This window comes from Canis lupus, chromosome 8 (assembly GCF_011100685.1).
Source record: "Canis lupus familiaris isolate Mischka breed German Shepherd chromosome 8, alternate assembly UU_Cfam_GSD_1.0, whole genome shotgun sequence".
In the NCBI taxonomy this organism is placed as follows: Eukaryota; Metazoa; Chordata; class Mammalia; order Carnivora; family Canidae; genus Canis; species Canis lupus.
Window position 1 is genome coordinate 2,133,287 of NC_049229.1, and position 15,671 is coordinate 2,148,957.

The 15,671-nt window shown below is 55.5% G+C and overlaps 1 protein-coding gene and 1 long non-coding RNA gene across 8 annotated transcripts in view; both read right to left on the minus strand.

Annotated features, from left to right (window-relative positions):
- ITPK1 (inositol-tetrakisphosphate 1-kinase) overlaps positions 1 to 15,671 on the minus strand; it is a 179,739-nt gene that overhangs the window by 107,911 nt on the left and 56,157 nt on the right. The gene's annotated exons all lie outside the window — the stretch shown is intronic.
- Positions 13,840 to 15,449, minus strand: LOC111096949. Its single transcript, XR_005363023.1, has 2 exons — positions 15,320 to 15,449; positions 13,840 to 14,307 (listed from the first exon to the last, which is right to left on the minus strand). It is a non-coding gene; the product is annotated as an uncharacterized LOC111096949 (long non-coding RNA).

Consider the following 15,671-nt stretch of genomic DNA (forward strand, 5'->3'; position numbering starts at 1 on the left):
CCTTTTTCTTGCTCAATTCTTCTCTGAAGTGAGACCCAATATAAGACACACCCCAAGTTCTGGAGCTAGATCACTGGGTTACTACCCCTGGTCCAGGGACACGCTAGCCACTGTAGTGTCTTCCTGCAGCCGTCTTCTCATGGGGTGCTGTCGAATCCAAGCCCACCCCAACACTGCAACTACCAGACGAAGCCTGGAGTTCCTGGGCAGCTGGCCTGGCAGCTGGATCTGGCCCCAACCTGCCTGGGGCTCCTCACCCATCACTTCACTCCACACACCTGCCAGCCAAGCGGGACTACTGCTCGCAGCTTCCCAGGAATGCCCTGCGCCCCCACCTCCCCGTTCAAACAGGCTTTCCTGGGTGGACTTGTCTGAGGATCCTCCCCCTCCTCCATTCTGTGTGTCTATTTTTTTGTAAACCCAAGGACCCTGCTCTGCACCTGACTCCCTGGATGAGGACACCAATGTCCATGAGCCTGATCACGCTGGGAGGTACCTCAACCCCGGGGCAGGCCCAGGACAAACACCCAGTGCACCTTCTATATTCACACAATGTTTTGTTCCTTTTGGGCAAAACTGGCTTAATTTTAAACATTCTATGTTCACACGCCTGACAGGCTCTTCATCCTCATCATCTCCCTGGGAGGAGGCAGTCTGTGATTTCAAAGCCATTCTACAGATCAGAGAACAAAGACTCGGAGGGTGTGTATGAGGGTAGAGAGGAGCGGCCTAGACCCGTGCCAGGGGCTTCCCAAAACAAAGGTTGTCTCCTGCTACGACAGTGGGACTTGTGTGCAGGGTCCTTGGCCGTGGCCCCAAGAGACACGGATGGGGTGGGGCACAGGTCTCTGCCCATCATGCCAAGCCTCACCTGCACCAACTCCCACCAACGGCAGAATGAGGTCCAAGTCCCCAGCCAGAGCACAGAGCACACCGCCCTCGCCCAGTACTCTCACCTGGGTACCCCCATGAACACAGCATAGGCCAATCACCCCAAATGCAGCTCCCCTCAAAGCCCAACGGTGGCTAAGGCCTCAGCCTCCTGTCCCCCCCCCACCACCACCACCACCTATTGGGTGAGCTCCCAGTGCTCTTCCAAGGGGCTACTCGAATGCTCCCTCACACTGCCACTGTCCCTCCCCCGCACATGTCCCCAGGCATGGTCGTGTTGGGGCTGTGAGAACTGCTGGGGAGGCAGGAGAACTGGCTAGAAAGTCCTATCCCACTGGCTGGACGGCCTTGGGAACGGGCAGTTACTTGCCCTCATCAAAGCGATCTCTTCAGATCAAACCTCCTTCACTGGGTTTCACGGGGTGGGGGGGTGTGTCAAAGAGATTAAACAAGACACGCAACTCACTGAGCTCAGGGCAGGAGCTCCATACACACACCTTGTCTCCCCTTCACTCGGTACACGGCTGGGACCTCGCACAGCCGCCACGAACCTGGCCCCCCGCACGAGTGCCCTGTGCCCACCTCGGCCTTCCCACCTCTGCTGTCCGTGGGCCCGTGTCCACTCACCAATTCCCAGCGTCTAGCCCTGGGTGAGCACACTCCGTCTACTGAGGGGTTACGAGGGGCCTGGCATGTTCATAAGCCTGGACTCCTCCTCACAAGACTGTTGGGCAAGCACCACTATCATTTACACCTCACTGATGAAGAAATGTAACTTCCTCAGTAAAACTGAGTAGTGTTTCCTCAGTAAGATTTATATTTACGGATGAGGAAAGAGATTCAAAGAGGCTGCGAGGCCAGAGTGGGGCTGCCCTGGCAGGGGGCACTGGTGGGATCTGAGTGAAGTGGGGGAACCCGTTCGATAATCTCTGTGAATGACTGACTGACTGAACGAACGGGATTCTGTGTTCTCTCATCACACACACTTTGCCCAAACCCTACCCACCTCCTCCCTCCAGGACTTTTATCCCACAAAATTCCTTTCCAATGCCCCCTCCACCAAGAAGTCTTCTCTGACCCTTCCCCGCAAGCAGAGGTGGCGATCCTCTTCTCCCTCCCTGCTCTCAGCACTTTTTACTCCGAGTCCCAAAGACCGACAGGCTCTGTGAGCACAGAACTGACCAGGCACTGACACGAGTAGAATGGGGCCTCGCTAAGACCCCTATTCAGTTCAGAGACCTCAGGAAATCAAGAGACCCCTCCCAGAAACGGGGCCTCAGCAAGGAAGGCTGCACCCAGACACACAAGGCGAGTGGGCCCAGCAAGCAGTCAGACGAGGCCCTGGTGTGCAGCCCAAACCCAAGTACACAGCTGATGTCCCAGCTGGCACCGACCTGTATGAATGAGCCTTCGTGACGAATGCTCCCTGTCCCTGCCTCCCAGATACTGGTTCCAGGCAGTGTGTCGAGCTGGCAGGTTCCCAGGCATGTGCCCACACCCAGCATGAGCCCATGTCCATGTGCAGGACGGCAGAGGGCAGGCAAGGCCCTGTCTGCCTGGCTTCCGATGACCCATGTGGAAGAGAATTTCCCAGATGTCAACTGGGAGGAGGTTCAGATGCTAGGAATACCCAAGACACAGCAAACCTCTATGGTGGCCTTGTGTGGGCCCCTTCAGCCGAGAGCTCTGGGTAGCAAAAACCCCATCTCACCCAGCCTGCAGCCCCCACAGCCCACCTCACCAAGAACCAGCAGCAGCACACCGCCTGTCACACACCTGCCACAGGCAGCACCTGCGTGTCTCAGCTCAGTCTTCAGGACAGCCCCTACCCCCAATGCATGCAACCAGATCCATGACTCTGGGATAAGGAAAATAATCCTTATTTTCTGGAGCACAAACAACCAAATTGCCCTGGATCTCAGAGCAGCAGGTCCAAGGTCCAGACACAGGTCTAACAAACTTGAAACGCGTGTTGTTCCTACTCTGTTGCCTAATGCTAGAATATTGTATCCTGATAAATGTTTACTGAGTGTATGACAGCCGTGCAGGAGCCAAATGTGTTGCTCCTGCAACACGAAAAAACTCGAGTGGGTCCCTTTCTACTCAGCCAGGTAGCTTCGATTCCAGGGCTGGGTGAGTCTTGGTGCAGGGGGTTCTGGAAAATGCCTGGTACTTTCTTTGTGTCACCAGAACCCGCTTGACATGTAGCTATGTGGCATCAGGGTTTGCTTGAGGCTGTAATTTTCTGTGTTGTGAGGGTGCTGCTGAAACAGCCTCACCAGGACAGGGCTAAGAACTGGGCCAGGGTTGAAGTGGGTCCTAACAGGGCTCTGCAGAGAAGTTCTGAAAGTCAGCCTGTTGCTGCCTGCCCTTCCAGGGGAACTGGCGCTTGTGGGATGACTCAGGAACCGGCTGTACAATGCTGGGGCGGGGTCTCAGGAACAGAGAAAGTGCTGATGGACAGAGAAAGAGGGACCTCAGACAAAGAGAAGAAAGTTCAAGTCCTAACCCCATCCCTACACACTGACTTGAAGTCTGAACCTTTCCTCATATAGCTACTTCCAAGGTAAGAAAACCAGGCTGCCCACCGAGGCCCACACTCGGAGCAGTCTTAAGAATTCTTGGCAGTGGCACAAAACACAGACCCAGGTTGGCCACCTGGGCCCCTGGTGGGTTCATGGCACACGTGGCTGTGAAGCCAGGGCTCAGAAAGGCCAAATGACTTGCCTGAGATCACACAGCTAGGGAGGCCAGGGTTCAGAGCTATCCTCACGCGGCGCAGAGAGGCCGGGGAGAGGCCTGAGGCAGGCAGGTAATAAGCAGGCCAGGAACACCGCTGGGAGCAAGAGAACACCCTGATGGAGCTGCCAAAAGGCCACGTGCTCTCCGGGGTCACCGCAAGAAATGATCACAAGCCTGGGTCAAGCCACTGACCCTACTCTCCTCGGGGGCCATCATCAACAGGAAATTCCACGTGACCCTGTCAAGCAGGGGAAATGCCATCCCGGGTCCACATTGGCCGGGCAGCCCTGCTCCACCCAGCCCTACCTTCCCGGAGAACAAAGTGCACCAGTCAGGAATGTGCACCCAGGCCTCAGCCAGCCCTGGCCTGGCTGGGAGGAGGCTAATTCTTATCTGTGGCCTGATTAAAGCTAGATCTGATGACTGAGATCTTCAAGCCCTGGGGCAGGGAGTGCCGTAATCAGGTGCCTGTGACTACAGCACATCAGGGCTCTGGGGGTCAGGCCCAAACCACAATCTCTTCCTGACTTGTCAGGGCAGGCCTGGCATCCTGCCCAGAGCCCTACATGGAGGGGCCCGCCCTGACCCTTCCCACACCACACCCTCCATCCACCTGAGAGCACCACTCACACCTTTCTACAGCTCTGGTTTCCACTTTGCCCCTGAGACAAAGTCCACTAGTTAGCATCATCCCCCCACTGTGAGTTCTGAACACACGGGGAGACTCTTTTCGTTCCCAGAGCTGGACCAGGAGAGTCTGGCTCGGGTTTGTCAACGGCAAGCCTCTCACCTCTGCCCCATTACCCAGGGAGGCCAGAGCCAGAGGCGGCAAGAAAATCCTGGGTGGGAGGTGCCTAAGAGCAAACAGAGTAGCATAGACAAAATGTCAATAAGGCCGAAGCTGTGGGGCAACGGGTAGTGGCAGCGACCGTGGGCAGGTGGTTCAAACACTGGCCACTAATTCAAAGGGAAGAATGTAAGCGTCCTGTGTGGGCCGAGCAAGTCACCTGTAGGTCAGATACTGTCCAAGTCACCGGTCTGTGACCTGGTTTGCCCTGCTCTGCACAGATGGGGAAGCCGAGGCCCAGGCACAAGGAAGGTAACTATGACAGAGGTCACATGGGTAATTACTGAGCAAGCCCAGAACAGAATTTAGCCCAAAGCCTGGACCAGTGCTAACTAACCACCTTCCCTCACCCGCTGAGCTGTGGTCCTGGCGTGTGATGGAGCAGATGGGAACTCTGAGACTGGGATGACCCACAGGGTCCCGCAGACAAAGGACCTGAGAGCTGGGATTGATTCATATGTGGAGTAACTAAGCCACGCTGACATCCCCCAGCCACATGGGGATCTCGGATCCCGCAGGAGGGAGGGATAGGGGCTCAGGTGACACCAGCACTGCAGGGCAGCAGGAGGGGTATGGTCTGCCTCCAGGCCCCACTGGGGGCAGGTGAGGGGTACCCCAAGCACTGGGTGCTTGTTGAGGAGCAAGAAGACAGAAAATCCAAAGACACTGTGACCTGCTGTGTTTAACTCCAGAGACCCTGGCCAGGGCAGGCCTTGGGGTCCCCACGGCCAGGACCCGTCCTGGAGCCAAGGAGGCAGAAGGAAGGGGCCTTGAGTGGCTTCCACCCTGTCATGTGCCTCCTGGGAACAAAGGCCCTGGGATGGAAGGCCAGCAAGGGACGGGGGGGCGGGCGGGGGGAGGCAGCAAGGAGGCCGTGTGCCTAGCTGAAAGGTATTACAGCCCCTCAAAGTCAATTAGAGACCCCAGCTCACATGCATATCAGACCACTGATTAACAAGGACCTGTCACTAGAATTCAACTACTTTTTCAACCGTTTTTAAACTCTCTAATTCAGACGTTTTACTGCTTCAGAACTAACTTCAGAGTCCAGGCTCTAGCCTGGGAGAAATCTAATCCTACCCTGGGCTTCATGTGCCGGCAGTACCCATTCTGAAACTGCTCTCCTCACCCACTCAAAAACACTCCATGGCTCCCTACTGCCACAAGGCAAGGATCCACACTCACAGCTCGCTGCTCTGGCTGGATAGAGTCCTCTCTGATCCCCTCCCCACCGTCCCGCCTTCAGTGAACATCCATGTGTGGTCTGAGGCCAGCCTGCACCTCCGTCTGGATGGCCTGAGCATCTCGCCCTCACCCCGGGGCAACCATGGGCTCCATGAAAGGCTTTCTTGTGGCCCGTGCTCAGAGACTCAGACATGCTCGGGCTTGCTGCTGACAGGAAGCTGCTCACAGGAAAGCCACAGCTAGGAGGCCGACCAGGGGCTGCTCTCGTTTTCTATTTTGTCGAGGAGGAAACAGAGACTCACAAAAAGAGTGTAACCCAGGGCCCCAGGGTGGTGGGCTGCCCAGGCCCCACGTCATAATACCCATAATGCCCCAACTTCCTCCCCCACGTGTTGTGTCGTGTCAGTCCCCCACCCCCACCCCACCCCCCCCCCCCCCCCCCCCGCTGTGCTCCAGATAAAAGAAAACTCTGAACCGTGTCCCTGTCATAAAAGAGATAAGATCAGCATACAGGAAGTGGGGAAACGGCTGGACTGGACGCTATTTAGTGCTCGAGGCTCCCAGTGCTCTGGGGCTTCAGGGCCTTTGCGGGAGGGGCCAGGCCAAGGGGGAGGGGGGAGGGCCAGGGTAGGGATGGGGAGGGGCGACGTGATAGGGCGGGGGAGGGGCCAGGCCAGGGGGAGGGGAAGGGCCAGGGTGGGGCAGGGGCCACCAGCCCAACTGACTGCAGGGAAAATAGTGCCAACAAACCTAACTCCAAATGAGTGGTCAACTGGAAAGCCAGGGCCAGAAGGGCAAATGGGTATTTTTCCATTTCTCCCAGGACTGAACACACCAACAAGGGATCCTACCCTCTTCCTGCCCCGTGATGCTACCACAGCCTCCCCCTGCCTCCCCTCGGCGTAGAGACTGGTAAACAGGCCCAGCAAATGCCGTCCATTATCCATTATTGGTGGGCTCAATCTCCAAATGAACAGCAGGGCTGCGGCCCCAGGATTCACATCCAGGGTGGGCATGCAACACAGGGCAGGGCTATGAGAGTATCGCATCACTCGGACCTAAGTGACCGGTGAACAAACAGGTGCTGTGGGTTGAACTGTGTCCCCCACTACCCCCACACCTGTGACCATGACCTTATTTGAAATTATGGCCTTTGAAGATGTCATCAAGATTAGATGAGCCCATTAGGGAAGGCCCTGAATACAATACAACTGGTGTTCTTATAAGAGGAGGAGACTGCCTAGGAAGACCCAGACACACTCGGAGAGAGAGCAGTGAGGCCATGTGAAGGTGGGGGCGGAGACTGGAGATGCTGTCACAAGTCAAGGAACTGCTGGAGCCCCCAGAAGCCGAAAGAGGCAAGGAAGGACCAGAGGGAGCATGGGCTTGCCGACCCTCGAGTTCCAACAACTCACCTCCAGAATGAAGAATGTTTCTGTTGTTTTCATCAGTTATGGCAGCATCCCTGCTCCCGCCCCAAATTAACATGAGAGGCATGGAACTGGAGCCAGACCAACCAGAGCCAACAAGCACCAGCCAGCCCTGTGACCTTGGCTGGACCCCGGGGCCAGAGGAGAGCCATACGTGCATCCCTGCATCTCATGAGATTGCCACGCTGGTGCGATGGAGCTGCTGGCAATCATTTCCTCATGACATGGCACACTTGCCCCAATAACCTGCAGGGAGGCTGGGAAATGAAACAAGATTCCTGATGATATATCTGAGTCCTTGATGGTCTGAAACCTGCCACACTTCACTCTGGACTTTGTGAGACATACATGCTAATAAACTCTATTTATTCATATTTCCTTGAGTCTTTCCTTTTGTGATGAAAATCTGTTGCTTTCAACCTGAAAAGCCTTTCTGTTTTATCATACATGGGGTACAATTCTGTTTCTTAACATGTGTCCAAATGAACATGGTTACCCACGTCACCATGGGCGCGCCCACACTTCCAACACCAGTGGTAACAACGCTCAAGCACTGGTGTCCTTGTCTCCAGCACATACCTTTAGCCTGCAAAGTTCTGTTATGTGATGGCCAGACCTTAACCCAAAGGTGCACCTGATTTTTGATGACAAAAAAAATCAATCAGCCAAGCTCAGAATAATCAGGGAAGGTATATCTGATCTTAAGAAATGCTGATTGAGGGCACCCAGGTGGCTCCATCAGTGAAGCATCTGCCTTTGGCTCAGGTTATGATCCCTGGTCCTGGGATGGAGCCCTGCATCGGGCTCCCTGCTCAGCAGAGTCTGCTCCCTCTGCCTCTGCCCCTCCTCCCTGCTTGTGTTCACTCTTTCAAATAAATGAATAAAATCTGAAGGAGGGGAGGGGAGGAAGAAGGAAAGAAGGAAAGAAAAGAAAGAAAAAGAAAGAAAGAAGAAAAGAAAGGAAAGGAAAGGAAAGGAAAGGAAAGAAGAAAAGAAAAGAAAAGAAAAGAAAAGAAAAGAAAAGAAAAGAAAAGAAAAGAAAGAGAAAGAGAAAGAGAAAGACTGACCAAAATGGCTTACATCATAAGGACACAGAGTTTGGAGGGAGATGGGTCTCTGGTGTTTCAACAGCTCGATATCAACAAGAGCCCAGGCTCTTTCCAAGTTTTTATTCTGCCGTGCTCCCTATGGCAGATTTCTGCCCTCGTTCCTATCACCTCATTACCACAAAGCAGCTGCCAGAGCTCCAGGTACCCTATCCCCAGAGGGTATCTGGAAGGCAGGGAGAAGGGGACAAGATCCAAAGAGATGGCTTTCTGAAGAGGAAATACTCTTTCTCCTTCTATCTTACAGGTCAGAACTGCAAGACATGGGTGCCCCTGGCTGCCAGAGATGCTTGGGATGCAAATCTCTGGCAAAGGGAACTGTTTTTTTCATGACAGCCAAGGTCAATCCCCAATGCCACCAGAAGCAGAGCAGGGACTGGTGCAAGATGGAGGGTGAGGTGTGCTGGGAGGACAACTCCCCAGATAGTAAAGATATTAAATACAGGAGTCCCTGTGCCCCTGGAAAGTCCTAAAAAATCACTTCTGTGGCTTTTAATCTGATCTTGGGGTAAAGTCAACAAACATATGAAAATCATTTATCAAGGGCTCCCCAAGTGCCAAGTTCCTTGCTAAGTACCCTTCCTCGGCCTTGAGGACCTCACAGGTGACAGCAAAAGAGTGAGGAGCCCAGACAGGCACAAGGAGCCCGGGCATGGGCAGAGGCAGCCCAAGGAGGGAGGAGACAGAGGGGTCTGGGAAGGACACCTGACCGGGTGTGCCAAGGCGAGTCCCAAAGGGCATGTGTGCAGAGGCACGGGGTGGGGGCGGTCAGGGGGTGGCTGCTGTTTGACCTGGGGAGTGGCAGAGGCGAGGTGGCCAGGCTGGCAGTGACATACTCAGAAGAGCACCGTAAACCCTTCCCGAGGCGTACACTTTCACCTAAAGACAGCAGAAGGCAAGGGTGGGGCTCAGGGACTCTCCAGGGAAGGATACTCTGCGAGGAGGGGTGGGGGGGCCGAGAGGCAGGGATGCCAGCCAGCGGGCACTCAGGGTGAGGGGGAGCAGGGGATCTACGACAGGAGACTGATGGACTGTGGATGCTGTGCAGTGATGGCATCTGGGCAGGCTGCCTGGGTGGGAGGCAGGACCTTCCTCATGACCCAGGAAAGCAGGAGGGGAAGCAGGTTTGGAAAGGAAAATGAGTCAAGTTACGGGCCATGGCACCTCCAGACGGAGGTATTTCCCTGGCACGCAAGCCTGCTGGGAAGTGCACCCCATGCGTGGCTTCACTCAACTGCCAAAGGCCGTGTGGGGAACAGCCTTCCCGAGGAGAGCAAGGCCTGGGGTGGCAAGCTGAAGGAGATCTGACTGCCTTAAATAGAAGCACAGTGCTGGGGCTGCTCTGCAGGAGCCCACGCGAGAACCACTGGGCCGTACTCAGGCCCCAGAACGCACATTTCAAAGAAAGCCTAGTGGTTATGCTGGTTCTCCTGCCGCTGTGTGCTGCCAGCTTGTAGAGTCAGAACTGAGCTTGCGTCTGTGGAAGCCTTGCCTTCCAAGAGCCTCCAGGGGGCAGGACACCACCCTCCGATCTGGACCACATCCTGCAGTGGGCCCTGGGGGAAGCTGGTACTTCCACTCCCGCTTGCCATGTGAACCACTAGGTCCCTGTCCTGTATGAGGACGCCCTTCACTCTTGAGCACCATGCATTCCAGATGGTTCTCCAAGAGCGCCGAATAGCAATGTGGGCCCTGCCCACCACAAGACAAAGGAACAAGGGTGGACACCAGGGGCCAGGGGTCGCAGGCCTTGGAAAGCGCCCCATCCGTGCCCCCTCTTCTCTTCACGTATCACCTGTTCCCCTATCATCCACTCAGAAAGGTGGCAAATCCCGGTCCTGGGTGGTGAGAAGTGTGGCAAGCAGAACTCCAGAGAGACGGGGTCAGGTGAGGGCCAGTCAGAGGCACAGGGAGCACCCCACAGGCGGCGGAGCCCGCTATGACCGGCAGTGTCCAGTAGGTGGCGCAGCCTCGAGGCCTCGAGAGGAAGTGTGATGCTGACCAGTCACGCTGACCTGTCAGCAGGAAGGACACCACCAGCAGTATCTGCAGATTACAAGGCTGCACCCTTTGACCACAATGCCCAGAAGGTGCTGAAAGAGACTCGAAGTCTCCCAAAGCCAGACTGTCTTCCCACCCTGGAAGCTCCTTGAGAACTGGGGCAATTCTGTTCTCAACTACATCCCCCTCCTCCTGCAGCACCCCCACCCCCCGTACCCCCCTACCCCCCACCTCCTCCATCCCCCAGTGCCCACCCTACCCCATGCTCAGCACAGGGCCCAGCTGGCTGGACACACGAACAGCTGAAGAAGGCCTGATGAGCAGTCAGGAATCCGTGTAGTCAGGGGCGGCCAGCCTGCACTCCCAAAGGCTCCTGGCCCAGGCCGTCCCAGCAGCCCCATGGCACTCTACATACATGTCACCTCAGGGACCAAGGCCCCAGTTCCAGCGCCTGGGCCCCTGCCTTCTCCTGGCCCTGTCCCTACATATCAGTGGTTTTCAAACACCCCTGAATTCCAACATCTTGCCTGAAATGAAATCTAACATGAAGACCCCTGAATTAGAAACAGATTAAAGTTGCTGCGTTGTGCATAGGGACCAGCAACAACCCCCTGGAAAAGCAGGCCTGCCCCCCTCAAAGAACCCCTGGGTTCCTCAGAGAGCCCAGTTTGGAAACTGCTGTGCTATCCCCTTGTCAACCCTAATCCAATGAGTGTGGAAACTCTGTGCCTCACAACTCATTGGATTGAGAAATGGGAAATGGCAGATGCAGCAGGAGCTTCCTCATCCGAAAGCTGAGTACCTCCCCAATTCCTGCCATGTCAGAGATATGGGGTGCTCATCCCCACACCTTTTGGGAGGAATGTCAACAAGTATCACCCATTTCAAGAACAACTCTGTTATAAGAAATTCAAGCGTGTCCCGCTCCTGCGAGCATCAGCATCTTCACTTTTTATAGCGAGAGACTGTCTGGGAGGAGCCCTCACCTCCATCCGGGGGGTTCACCTGGAGCCAAGCAGAGTCTGAGAGAGCAGAAGGCACCCTGGGCTCAAATCCCAGCCCTGCCCTGCCAATCAGCAGCTCAGTGACCCTACAGTTTCCACATCTGAAAGGCAGGATAATTAGTTGTCCCTACGGCTCATGGGACCATCTTGGGTTTAGATGAGGGATTTTTTTCAAGTGCTTTATAAAGTGCTCCCAAATGTTAGCTGTATCTATGTGGTTCTATCATCATGCTGCTACAAACTCAAGCAGAAAAGACTAATTTCTACTAAGTCACCTATACTACTTGATCCTGGGCTCTGTACGGGCTGCATGTCCTGATGTGGACTTGGCTGGCCCCCCAACCAGGGAGCCTGGTCTTTACTCTAGGCCCGTGTGTCCTAGTGGGAACCTTAAAGGAACCCCACAGATTCGGTGGGCTGGAAGTCCACCTGGCCTCCCTGGCTTGGCCTGCCGGTACCACCACCTCCCCCCCAAACCCAGGATCCCCAAGGGGCCGGTGGCTGAGGCACACAGGCTTGGGCCGGGAGGAACTGGACCCTACCTTCCATCTCAGATGAAGTCCCCACCTCGACAGCAGGCGGCGCACCTAAGAAAAGCACCCAGACAGCATCCCTCAGATGCCCCCAAGGGCTCAGAAAGAGCTTCTGTGGCTTGCCAAGTGAGGCACATCTGGCCCCACGACATCTTTCACCACTACTGCTAAAAGCTGGTGGTTCGATGCTGAGGGTCCCAGACCAGCAGAAACTTGTCAGAAATACACATTTTCAGTCCCCTTAGCCTTACTCCTTACTGGCTCAGACACTCGAGTGAGGCCACTGGACAGCTGAAGACACCCTCCCAAGGGTTCTGGGCTCACTCAAGGCTTGTACCCATGAGCCACACCCAGCTGTGTATCAGAGGCACCCGGGAGCTTTCATGTATGCCAACGCTCAAGAGCCCCCAATCCCCCAATATCTCAATTTGATTAATGCTGCCCCAACAGTGATGTGAAGTGTTAAAAAAAAAAACAACGAACACAGAGGATTTTTAGGGAAGTGAAGCTAGACAAGACCACTAGGATGTGATACTCTAAGGGATACACATCATTACAGATTTGTAAAGACCCACAGGAATGGACAACACCAAGAGCGAACCCCCATGTAAACCATGGACTCTGGGTGACTATGATATGTCAGCTTCATCCCTCGTGTAGGGGTGCTGGTTGCCGGGAAGGCTGTGAGGTAGGAGGGTGAGTAATACACAGCCCCTAAAACTCCCAGGTGCCTGTGATCCCACAGTCATGGAACCTGGGCTGATGATCAGATTGAGCCTGACGCAGGGCTCAACCCCAGGACCCTGGGATCATGACCTGAGCCGAAGGCAGACGCCCAATCAGGTGAGCCACCCAGACGCCCCCAACTCTGCTTTTAAGAGCTTCCTTCCCAGCATCTGCCTTAACCCTTCTGCCTGGCGGAGTCTGTGCATCAAAGGCTGGCCTGAGGGTCACTTCACCACCTCCAGGTCAACGAGAGTCCCCACTTTCTAGCAGGTGAACCTGAGCATGTCACCCGCACGTCCCTGCCTTGACCCATTTTTCCATCTGTTAACAGAGTATATTAAGATGTGGGAATGGGAACACAGAGCCGGACACAGAGTAAACACACAATAAACACAGCCTATTACAAACTGGCCAGTGCGACCCAGAGCCCACATCTGCCCCACAGAAAAGAGCATCCAGACGATATTCTCCTCTCCTGCCCGTACCTCCTCTCTGGCTCGGCAGCCAGGCTAGAGAACAGAACACAAGAGGGAATCCTCTCCCTGCACGTCCATCTACACTATCACAGACAGGCTGGACGCACTAGGACAGAACACCCCTCATTCCTCAAATGCTCACAGAGCGCCTGCTCCAGGCTAGAGGCAGGGAGTGTACAACGTCCATTCCTCGGAGCACAGGGAGACTGCAGGCCCATGAAGAGCCAGGGGGGTGATCCCTGGGTGGCGCAGCGGTTTGGCGCCTGCCTTTGGCCCAGGGCACGATCCTGGAGACCCGGGATCGAATCCCACATCAGGCTCCCGGTGCATGGAGCCTGCTTCTCCCTCTGCCTGTGTCTCTGCCTCTCTCTCTCTCTCTCTCTGTGACTATCATAAATAAATAAAAATTAAAAAAAAAAAAAAAAAAAGAAGAGCCAGGGGGAGTCACCGAGGCTCCAGGCTCCCCGCCAGGGCACGCCCTCCTTGGAGCCCATATCCTCAGTGGCAAGGGGAGCATCTTCCCCACAGGGGCCTCAGGAGGAGGGACACTCAGTCCCAATGGGACCTGCTGCTGGAGACCAGGTGTTCTACAGGGAACCCGAGGGTACACATTACAGAAAACTGCATACCCAGGGCGCCTCCAGGGCTCAGCTGGTGAAGCATCTGCCCTCAGTTCAGGTCATGGCCCCAGGGTCCTGGGACTGAGCCCCATGTCGTTGGGCTCCTTGCTCAGCGGGGAGCCTGCTTCTCCCTCTCCCTCTGCTTCTACACACGTGCGCGCGCTCTCTCTCAAATAAATAAATAAAATCTTTATTTAAAAAGCTGCAAAAAAAAAAAAAAAAGTAAAATAAAATAAACAATAAAAAGCTGCACATTTTTGGCCTCCTGTGACCTTTTCTGCCTTTTATGTTTTTTAATGACCAACATATGACAGATGAAAAAGTGTGTATCACGAGTGAGCAGCTTGAAGATTCAAACTCATGATGAGGGCTAAGAAGAGAACCAAGCCTGCAGGACCAGCATGATGTCACATCTCCCACCCTGTCCCTGTCCCCAAAGGTAACCACAAGCCCGCCTTCTTTCCCGAAGAGCAGTCCTACGTGTGCAGTACTTCACCTAAATGGAACCCTGCAAAAAGCACTCCTCCGGGTCAGCTTCTCCAGCCACACACTACGTCTGTGGGCTCATCTGTGTTCGCTGTGTGGCGGCCGCTGGCTTGCTCTCACTGCTGCACAGAATCACAACACGCACATGCAACCCAGCGTCTGTGTCCGTCCAACAGCTGAGGGGCACTTCCACTGTGAGGCTATGATGTCTATTGCTGCGCAAACTCTGGGCTCGGTGGATGGCAGCACCACTTGGGGATCTAGATCCAGGGTGTAACGATGGAGTCAAAGCAGCACGTGCTCCGCTTTAACAAGAGGATGTCCTGAACCCCTACCAACCCCTGGCCCGTCACCCTGTCCACCGCTGCCCTGTCCACTGCTGCTCATCTGCCTGTTTCCACCCTTTAGGTGGGGTGCCTTGAGGGCAGGGATTGTGTTTGTTTTATGCGCTGGGAGCCCTCCAAGCCCCAATTCTGTCTGGCCCAGGGCAGACGCTTGAAAAACACCTGAAGTTCAGCTGAGCTTCTGCACTCTGTCCAGCACACAGGGCTCAGGGACCTCTCAGCAGTCCCTTTGGCCCCTCCCTCCCAGGGGTGCCTTCTCAAAGCCCAGGCCTACTCCCCGCCCCCACCCACACCTAGTCCCCAGCCCCAGCTGCCAATGAAGCCTTGACCAGAGACTGGGGCTCCCACCCCGCCCCACAATTCCTGCTATTTCTGCTACACAGTGTCCCTTCCCCAGGACAGAACATAAAGGCTCCTGGGAAAAGTCCAGGCTCAAGTCTTGGCTGGGGGAGAGCCGGCTGACTAGGGCGGCATTCCTGAGCGCCGGCAGCAGGCCAAGTCCCCAGAAGAGAGGCAGGGCAGTCAGAGCACCAGCCAGCTCATGGTCCGAGGGGACAGCCAGGGTGCAGGGCAGGTGAGGCCTCTGGGCCGCAGGGCAGCTCCAGGGCAAGCAGAGATGCCACAGAAAGACGTCTCAGGGGCCGTTGCCTCCAAGACACCTATAACTCCCCAGGGAAAGAAGGCAGGAGTGGGCAGCGCAAGCAGAGACTGACCCGTATGGAGCAGAGGGACAGGCTGGATATGGAGAGGCCCAGGGGAGATGCCCACTCCCAGCAGGACACAGGGAATGAGGGAGAGGAGTCAGAGAGATTACTGGACAGGATGGGGTGCAGATGGCCTCTGCCCTAAGGCTGACAGAGCCCCCGAGGGGTGTCCCAGAGGGGTTACCTGATGGCAATAGGCTGCACATAGGCTAGAAGGCACCTACCATCTTCCTCAACTGCAGGCTCTGACCCAGCAGATCAGGGGGACGGGGGGTGGGGGGCGGGGGATGGGATAGAAACAGAGACCAAGACCGTGCATGCCCCTCCCTCACCCCGAGGGATGAGGGATGAAGGAGAGGTGGGATGGAATCTAGAATCTTGAACACACTGCCCGGCCCAAGGTAGGCCCTCAGCGGCAGCCGCAGCTCTCCTTCACACCACCCATTCCGGAACCTTCCATGCTGCTTCAGAACAGGGCCTCTTCTCTAGAGCCTCAGACCCCAGCATCACCATGGCAACAACCACAAACACAGGAGCCCAGGCCTCAGTGCCATAAACAACCCTGACAGATTCAAT